At 34.0% G+C, this 9,658-nt stretch overlaps 5 non-coding genes across 5 annotated transcripts; all 5 read left to right on the top strand.

The window, feature by feature from the left end:
- Positions 1-2,357: 2,357 nt before the first annotated feature.
- On the top strand, positions 2,358-2,455 carry LOC112739681 (small nucleolar RNA Z43). The gene has a single exon (XR_003170617.1). It is a non-coding gene; the product is annotated as a small nucleolar RNA Z43 (small nucleolar RNA).
- Positions 2,456-2,966: 511 nt separating this feature from the next.
- On the top strand, positions 2,967-3,059 carry LOC112739679 (small nucleolar RNA snR60/Z15/Z230/Z193/J17). Its single transcript, XR_003170615.1, has one exon. It is a non-coding gene; the product is annotated as a small nucleolar RNA snR60/Z15/Z230/Z193/J17 (small nucleolar RNA).
- A 173-nt stretch (positions 3,060-3,232) lies between these two features.
- Positions 3,233-3,336, top strand: LOC112739689 (small nucleolar RNA snoR99). Its single transcript, XR_003170627.1, has one exon. It is a non-coding gene; the product is annotated as a small nucleolar RNA snoR99 (small nucleolar RNA).
- Positions 3,337-3,440: 104 nt separating this feature from the next.
- LOC112739668 (small nucleolar RNA SNORD14) lies at positions 3,441-3,564 on the top strand. The gene has a single exon (XR_003170601.1). It is a non-coding gene; the product is annotated as a small nucleolar RNA SNORD14 (small nucleolar RNA).
- A 216-nt stretch (positions 3,565-3,780) lies between these two features.
- On the top strand, positions 3,781-3,904 carry LOC112739550 (small nucleolar RNA SNORD14). Its single transcript, XR_003170483.1, has one exon. It is a non-coding gene; the product is annotated as a small nucleolar RNA SNORD14 (small nucleolar RNA).
- Positions 3,905-9,658: the final 5,754 nt, after the last annotated feature.

Genomic DNA, 9,658 nt, shown 5'->3' with positions numbered 1-9,658 from the left:
GCCAAAAGTTCACTAAAAAATAAAGAATTTTTTTATTTGATTTGCTATTTTTAGTGAATTTTTTATTAAAAATAAATTATTTTATCATTCATGAGTTTTAGAAGGAATGAAAATAATAAAAAAAATTAGTCTTAGTTTATATATTTTAGTACTCTTTAAATACTCACTTTTTGATTTGCTATTTAGTCTCATTTTAATAATAAATACAAATAAAAAATTATTACATGCATATTTATATTTTTTATTTTATTCATTAAAATTATGATGCTATCACTATTATTTATCCAATCAATCAACTATAAAATACAAATAGTTTTTATTTTTTGGCATAAGATAACAAAGTTGCATAAATAAAAAAAATTCATTTAGCTAGAACGTCAAATGCAAATAAGCAGCAAAGAACATAACCCATGTTCCAAACTCTCCGAATATCTTTTATATGGTTGATATAAACAAAAGAGAATGAAGTGATTTTTAAAGAGAAAAAGATATAATTTAGTGAACTTCCGTTTTGCCTCTAACGGTTTATGCACATAAACCACTACTGGTAGCAGTGGTTTATGACCAACGATAATCATGCAGAAACTGCGACAATGCATTTGCGTAATTTTAAAAGTGAAACAATTTATTTAGGTGAATTGCCCAAAGAATGGTCTTTTAACTGCTATTCAAGGTTGTCAAACTCGCGAGTCTAAGTAAACTCGTGGAGCTGACCTAGACTCGACTCGCGAGTTAACTCGTAGACTTGTACGAGTTCACCTGTTATAAAGTTTATATATCTCTGTGTGTGTGTGTGTATAATGTATATTTACTCAATTCTAACCCTTCAAAATTAATAATATCAATCTTAAAGCACATATATATTAAATTAAAATAATAGCATACATTATAACAAATACTTTAAAATACACATTCAAATCCTCTATAATTATTCTTATACAAATACAACATAGAACACACAAAATTAAAAATTATAAATCTGTAATACTTAATCTTTAATTGAACATTGAACAATATCAAATAATCAAATTAATTCTAATAAAAATAATTAATTACTAATCAGCCATGAATGGATGAACCATTTGGCCATCTAACATAAACGATAAGCAATAGGCTAAAATTAGAAGCAATAAAATTTAAAAAGTAAAAAAAAAAAAAAACTAAATCAAGAAGCAAAGGCTCAAAGAAAGGGCAAAAGGCATACAAAAAATAGAGGATACAGAAAAAAAGAAGGGGCAAAGTCCCAGCAACAGCAGATCAAAGACAAGAGTGCAGCAGGCAGCGGTGGTGAGGGTGCAGCAGCAGCACGAAATAATGGCAACAAATAGTCATGGATTTCACGATGGTTCAAACCAGAGTAGAGATAGGACTGTAGGAGAAATAGTCGAACTCATGAACGGTGATAGTACGATGGAGTTGCGGATAATGGAGATGTGAAGAAATACAAAGCAGAGGGCAACATAGGTAAAATTCACAAAGACAACGGCGCAAATCAGAGCAGAGGTAGCAGACGCAGGCGAACAACGACAGCTCGACGTGGAACGGCGACTTCGGCAGAACATGGAGAAAGTGAGACTTCAGAGAAACGACGCAGGTGAGTGAGTTGTGAGTGAGTTTTCTTTCATTCTTTGGGAGTATTATCCTAACCCTAATAAAAAAAGTGTTTTTTTGCTTTTAAAATGACGCTTTTTTTAGCAGAAATGAAGAAAAATACAAACTCGCTAACTCGGTCCTAGACTCACGAGTTTGTCCGAGTTTGACCGAGTCTAGTCGAGTCTAGCCGAGTTTACTCAAGATAGAGTCTATGCCCGAGTCAACTCGATTCGATATCTAAACTCGTAAACTCGTACGAGTTTACGAGTTAACTCGAGAGTTTGACAACAATGCTGCTATTATTATTAAATTTTGGAACTCATAATTTTTTTTTAACTGAAAATAAAAATATGAAAAATTATGCCATTTGAACTATAACTTATTGGTATATATTTTTTTAATTTATAATAAAAGAATATTGTATTTGAATAAACAAAAATATTGTATTTTATAATATGAGTTATTCCGTGCAGTTATGTTGTTGTTATGATGTGGCAGTGCAGGTTAAGGAGCGGCGCACCCTTCGCACATTCTAGAGATTTGACCGTTTCAGCGCATCACCCAAAACCCTAGTTGCCTCTCATCCCCACCTTATAAAGCATCATCCTCTTCCTCCTATTTCCCTTACGCCTCGTCTAAATCTAAATCTAATATCTTGTTTAGGGTTTTTACATCTACTTCCAAGCTACAAAGATCAGATCTTTATCCTATTCATTCTTCCTCACCGTCTTCAACTTTAGTTTACAATCAAACTCATGTATTTGGGACCGTGACGATTATTGTGATTAGGTCTCGTTCGTCGTAATTGGCCTTATCGGCCTTGCCGACCATTCTGCTATATCACCACCCATATTCTGAGTCCCTTTTTTCTGCAACCATTTCCTTATTTTTCTTTAATTTTCGATTTTTTGTTACAAAGGCTCGTGCTTTTTCAATTGGCCAATGATTAAAATTACAAAAAAGACAAGCATATGTCTGAAGTAATTCGTGTGGATCAATCTAATCTTCTCTATGAGGCCGATCAAATTCCAGAATTTAGCTGAAAATTTTGAGTTTTAATATTTTATTTTCTTGCATTATGTCTTGTTTTTGCTGCATAGGCTTTAATACGTGATTTTACTTTTTCCCTCAGATACCCAAATACTTTGCTTTGCCAGTGATGAAGGTTTATAATAAATGGGTAATGTATGATATTCCATGATTTCAATATAACTGCTGCTTTCCTTCTGAGGCCTGTGTTTTTTTTTTATAATTAGGAAGTCATATGCTCTTGTTTGTTTGCGATTTTATTTTTACATGTTTTGTTGATGTTATTCTGCAATGTTCGGTTGAATAACCCAAAATGTATTTGATCTGTGCGATGGTTTTCATAGGGGGGTCATATGATGATTAGAAATGCATAGTTCAGATGATTTTTCTGTGATTAATTTCTTGTTTTAGTCTTTCGCTCCTATCTGATGACTCCTCATGTTATTTCATCGCACTTCCTTATCTGTTCTAGTTTCTTAGGATGCCATTTTGCATTAACAAGTTATTAAAATCACATCAATTGTCCTGAAGTTGTATTTTTTTGTTGATTATTATTCTGGAATGATATGTATATGGGACTTTACGTCTGCCCCTTTAGCAGTGTTTCTGATTGCTTTAGGGATGAACATGTCCCTAACATTTAATTACCATCCAATCACTTTGTCAGTTTGTTTTCTTTTCATATATCGCTGATCATTATAGGATGGAATATGTTAAATTTTACTAACTACTTAACTGTTTAAGTATGTTTTCCTATGCTGGATAAGTTTTACTGTTCTAAATCTTGTGTGATGCATTTATTGTATTTGAGTAGTTTCTGTCGATGATGATATCCTGTAAGGCTTGTTTCTCAAAACATTCGCAGTGGCCGCCCAAGAGCTTTCGCCTTCGCCAGGCTCGAGAGCTAATGCTGTTTATATCCTTCCTTGGATGTCTGAGCTTTCAAAACTAATATTTCAACTACTTTCTAGTTTATTTCTACATATAATGTTGCTTGAGTACAATGTGTGGCTTATTTTTCATAGCTTTTGCAATTGCTACCTTGAGTTTTTTATCTGCTTTAAGAGTTTGTTTATTCGAACTTGTCGTTGATTCTGGTTTTGATTTGTCTTGTGCTATATTTTGTTAGATGGTTTAGTGTGCTCATCAAGTTTAAATGGCCAATGATGATAAATCCAAAGGCTTGTTTCTCTAAACATTCGCAGTGGCCGCCTAAGAGCTTTCGCCTTCGCCAGGCTTGAGAGCTTGTGCTGCTTTAATCCTTCCTTGGATGTCTGAGGTCACTTAATTTGCCAAAATTTGTCATTAATATATTTTTTGCTGGTTAGTTTTTTTGATAATGTTACGGTTTCTAGTAAAATGTTATTGGCTTTATTTTCAGGATTATTTTGTTGAAAACACTAACTTCGGTGCGGTAGCCTATTGTTGGAGCTTTAGTAATGAAAATAATACATAGCTTCAAGTGTAGGGTACATTGAAATCAAGAGTATTGACATTAAGTTTAGTCAAGATGAAATCAAATAAATGTGGCCCTGTGGCCGCGTTTTACTAAGGAATAAATGGGACCTTATTGATCGGGCAAAATCACATCAACGTCTTAAAGGAAAATAGAAAGATTGTTGAGAAGTGTATCATTAAAGGATGGAACTAATTAAGCTAAATGGCCAATGGCAAATACACAATTAATATGAACCGAAGAAAATGCCTTGGCTTTTAGGGATTTTAATCAGAGTTTGAGGCTTTGAGCATGAAATTAGCCTCTTTTCCAATATACGTGCTTCCAACTCCGAGCTCCACTGAACATGCTACAAAAATAAGCGGAACGTCATACAAAAATTCCAAACAAGAAATGGAGAAAATAATGTGAGACAGAGCGATGGATCCACAAGTTTTTGATTAATTTGTTTTGGTCACTAATTATATTTTCCACTGTTTTTTGTTAATTTGTTTTGGTTATTAAATATTTTTGACATTTTTGAATCGGAAATTTTAAAAATTCGAATTGAACTAAAAAATGGGTCAAAAACTGGTTGAACTGAATGGAAAAACCTAATCGGTTTTCCAAAAAATTTAAAAATGACAATGTGGCAAAAAATAAAAGGAGGCGGTGGCAAACATGTGTTGTATGACTTCTAAGTCGAGGAAAAGGTTGTTAAAGAGGGAGAAGGAAGGAGACTAAAGAGAGAGAGGTTTGCTGCCATAAAGGAAGATGTGGTTTTTAGTTTTGATTTCATCTTCTGGAGGATTAAATGAGGGCACAGATTTCGTGCACAACCTATGTTGTGTCACCAAGCGCCCGAAAACAATTTTGGTGCACCAATGTGTAGAAAAACTTGTATGTAAATATGTTTTTTCTTTGGTTCTGTTCGGTTATAATTTTTAAGAATGGGGTGTTTTCTTAATTTTATTTATCTATTTGGTTAACCTCCTTAGTCCTTACCTCCATTTTAATCTCAATTTTTCTGCATCAAAAGTCTGAAATCGCAAAATCGGAGTGTCGCTATGTGGCCCTGTGGCATGTGGCTGGTAGTAGTGTAAGGTGGCTCTACCACTATTCCTTATATTTGCGTCCTGGCTTGAGCTCGACCCTCTCTTCTCCATGGACAAAAACCTTCTCAACCCCCAAATTGATGCTAGCTTTGGTGCCTAAAGTTTTGCATCCTTGAAGCTTCTTCGCAACAAAATTGTTTAGAATATCAAATTGATTTGAAGTTGATCGGCAAGGCTTTTAAATTGAAGTTCTTGAACTTGAAGAACACATTTCCTCTTATGGTTATGCCTATGTTCTGAACAAAAGAGAATATAACCGACTAAGTGATTAATGCCATAATCGATTTCACGGGATAACGATCAGATACCACAACAGATATGCCATTATATTCTGTAACCACCGAATCCCAGCAAAATAATGTGCCGTAATGAGTACTTAATATCGGAAAAACGACATCCCAAAAGAGACTAAAAAGGAGAGGTCAACACCAGGTAAATACACTACACTCACTTACAAGCTCACTGACTTTAGTATCGAAATGTCTTGTAATTTGCCTTCCCAGCTTGGTGTTGCACTTGACGAAGTTGGAGGTCAAGTGTTGGAATCAATCTCCGGTCTCCACCTCTTCAGATGGTGACTTTGTTTCGAGCACGAACAGCCTTCATCCATTAGATTAATGATTCTACCCTAAACACACACAACATTTAATCTTATCCAACCTCCAAACATATATAAAACATTCATAGTACTAGTATAGTACACTTTTTGTGCAAAGAGAAAAAAAATTTCGAAACTCTGGCTCAATTCAATTCTTACCGGATTGGTATTACATTTTTCTAGTTGTAATCTACTTTTAAAAAATGGAGGATAAACATGTTATCTTATAAAAATGTGACTTTTTTGTCCTTGTTTGGGATTCTGCAGAGATTACACCAAATATTAGCGTGCCAAAGGAATCTGAGTCACATGATGCTCTAGTTGTCGGAAGACATGAAGATCTAGTCACACTTTGCATTTCAAATGGATCTCTGCTAATGTTAATTCTTCTTCTTCCTTGACAACAGTTGAAATTCCAATTTTTTTTACCCTGTGCGTGTGGTCTGGACGACACTTCACTAGTGAATCCTGTATCTAATAATTCACCTAGTTTAGTGACGGTTCCAAAGAATATCTTTGTGCACAAGAATAATATATCCTAAGAGCTTTTTTTAAATAGAAAAAGTATATTTTGGTTTTTCATGGACCAAGATTTTTTATAAACCTTGGCCATTGAAAATTTAAACTAATGATAAGATTTAAATTTTTTATTAATTATATAATAATTTAAATATTATAAAATATAATCTTATTTTAAAATTTTACATTGGTCCCTTTTTATATTTAAATTCTTTGATGTACTCTATTTTTATTTTGTATTAACATTTTTTATTCTAATTTTGTAAAATTTGTAATTGTAATTATTATATACTACGTTTATTATCAAAATTTTGTATAATATAAATTATAATCCTATAAAAAAAGGATAAAATAAATAAAAAATTAATTATAAGTAACAATAGAGTCATAGATAATTAAAATTTATAGCCTAAAATAATATTAAATTAAAGAGTACTAACGATATCAAAAAAATTATAGAATATTTTTTTTTTATCTGACATTATAAAATTTATAGTACTCTCTTTTATATTTTTATTTTTATTGTATTTATTTTATTTATATGATAAATATTTTTTATATTATTTTTTATAGTATTCTGATTTTGCAGTATATAAGATTGATGTCTCTTTTAGTAATTTTTCATCTAAAAGTGATTTTGAGTAGTATAATCCAAACAACATTTATTTTACTATAATCAATTTTGATATAAAGATTGACAAGCATAAATCACGTTAACCCAAACTAACTTATCATCAAAATCAATTTTACAAAATCAAATTTATGCAAATTCTTATTTGCAAACTGTAATCCAAACACACACATAATGGGTCAATCATTTGCTTCCTCGGTTTCAACAGTGGCTGCAGAATAAGCTATTGGGTTAGCCATTTTCGTTACAACTTTCTGAGTTGGAGGGACTATTGCTGTAGAATTTATTAATAGCATTCAAGGTTAAACATGACTCTTATAGCCTATTTGGAATGCATCTTATTTGAAATCATAGATGAATTGAATTCTATTCCTTACTTTGGAATAGAAAAAAAAACATGAAGTTGAATTTCGGTGAGAATTTCAATTCTCATTTTACCCACATTTACAAATCAGACCTACTTTGGTCTGATTTCAAAATCAATTCTCACCTAAATCTCACTCAAACTGTGCAGTATCAAAAATACCCCTGTCTAAATTATAATATTCCATAATCCCTTCACTTTCTTAAACCCTATTTTGCTTATTTGTTGGAGGATTGAAGCTGCACACCATGAAACCCTGTTCGTGTTCGTCAGGATTGTTCGCTACTTTCACCATTCTCTGACAAGGTGCAAGCTCTTTGTTGCAGTGCCGTGAAGCCTTCCTCTTCGAGCAACGCAAACTCTTCACTCTGTCAATTGCTAGGAGCTGGAATCAGAGGTAGGAGAATATTGATTACTTTGGCAAAAAATTGTTACCTATACTCTAGATTTGTGTATTTGTTTAATGTGCACAATCTGTTTGATGAAATGTCTAATTTGATTTCTAGTTTCATAAATTGTCATGATTTTTTGGCTTGTTATTGCTGATGGTCATAATCTTCAATCTTTGTTTTTATTTTGAGCACGCGATTCCAATCTGTTTGATGACTGATCACTTCTTCATGCTCATACCCGCAACAACTTGTGATTTTATTTTTAGCCCGCAATTCTCATGTATAATTGATTTTGTTGCTACTGTTTGGTGATTATTATAGTGTGGTGTATGTAAATCAAAGGCTATTTCATTATAGATTATTTTGTTGCTCCCATGTTAAATTGGATAGGACTCAATTAAAGAACCGTTCTCGACGAAAGATATTTTGACACATGATTACAAATTTGGATGGAATGGCTATTTTGTTTTGAGCCTTTTACTGTTAATTAATTTTCAAGGCTTTTGTATGGGTTTGTGATTGTGATGTCATCCCTTTCATGCGATGGTTCTTTTGGGTATAAGAGGAAACTAAGTTTCTTTCTTTAAACATGTATCATTTTCCTATCCAATGCAATGTCATTCCGTTTCTTTATTATCATCAACATACCGTTTCTTTATTATCTCATTTTTAATTTTATTATTTTTTAACAAAAACATGATCATATCAAATGAGTGTTGATTCGTCTGAACACTGGGTAGGCCGAGCTTAAGCACTTCCGGGTGAGTCGTCAACTGAGAGGAAGAGCTTCACGCCGGCCAATGGTCAAACACCGCGGCGGGAATACCTGCAAAAGATACTCCGACGCTCAAGTTAGTAATAGTCTCAGAAAAGAGAGAGAGTAATTAAGTGAGAGTGAATAAGTAAATATGAAAACTGATAGTGGAGCCTGAGACCTAGCTGAGTATATCAGTTAGGTTTTATAGGAGTCCGTTTTCACCCGTTGGTGGGTGAGTCCTAGTTTATAGATTGGTCAGGATATTCTGTTATGGTGCTATAAATCTGCTGAGCACGTTTCTTATTTTCAATTAGGTGATGCTGCTTCGGTCCTGATCACGTGCCGAGATTTTCGGACGGCTGATACGGGACCGAGCTTTATGATGCACGTGTCTTTTTATTCGAATGGGTGAGGCCGAGCTTATCTGCTTTTGTTCCGAGCTTGTTTAATGTGACGTCTGCCTCGGATATTTGTGTGCCGAGTATTTTGGGTGACCGAGGATACAGGTAACGTATCATAGCCCCCAAGCTTGCCTTGGTTTGGACAAGACTAAGGCGAGCTTTGTATACTTCGGATGGCAAAATCCTCGGTCACTTTGTTTGTTATGTGTGCTCCTTACAGCCCCCGAGCTTGTCTTAGTTTTGGCGCATTGGTGTTTTGAAATGGTTTGTGGCATTTATTGCCTGCGTTATTCTTCGTGCGGTAATGAATGATTGATTTGATTGCATTGTAAGTTTCGAGGAGCCCCTGACCGTTTGATCTGCTGAGCGTTGATCGTGGGCTTTCTAAGGGTGTAGATCAGAGGGAAACGTTTCATATGTAACTGCCTTTCCACTATGTAATAAACGTGCTCCCCTTCCCAAATATTTTTCCTTTTTGTGTTGGGTGCTTCTGCGTTTTCAGAGAAAATGAGTAAGAAAGGTGAGTGTTGATTCATTTTCTTGCTGCTTCTCTCTTCTTCTCTTACTTTTGATTTTCTGCTCCCTGTTCTTATGGAAGGTAAAATGTCTAATGAGGGTGAGGGGGTTTATATGGTTGGGTTGATTCTAGGGTTAAGGAGTATGTGTCTCAGTTCAGTGATAAAGAGTCTGTTGATATGCTGGGTTCGAATGTTTGGGTTAGGAGTGGTAGTGATATAAGGATAGAGATACTTCCCTGTGGTGTTGATGACCGGGTTTTTCATTCTCGTGATGATTGGGCTTACTTTTATATGTACAGCTGCCTT

Source organism: Arachis hypogaea, chromosome 13 (assembly GCF_003086295.3).
Source record: "Arachis hypogaea cultivar Tifrunner chromosome 13, arahy.Tifrunner.gnm2.J5K5, whole genome shotgun sequence".
NCBI lineage: Eukaryota > Viridiplantae > Streptophyta > Magnoliopsida > Fabales > Fabaceae > Arachis > Arachis hypogaea.
The sequence above is the reverse complement of the archived record's forward strand: the minus strand, read 5'-3'. Positions and strand labels throughout refer to the sequence as shown.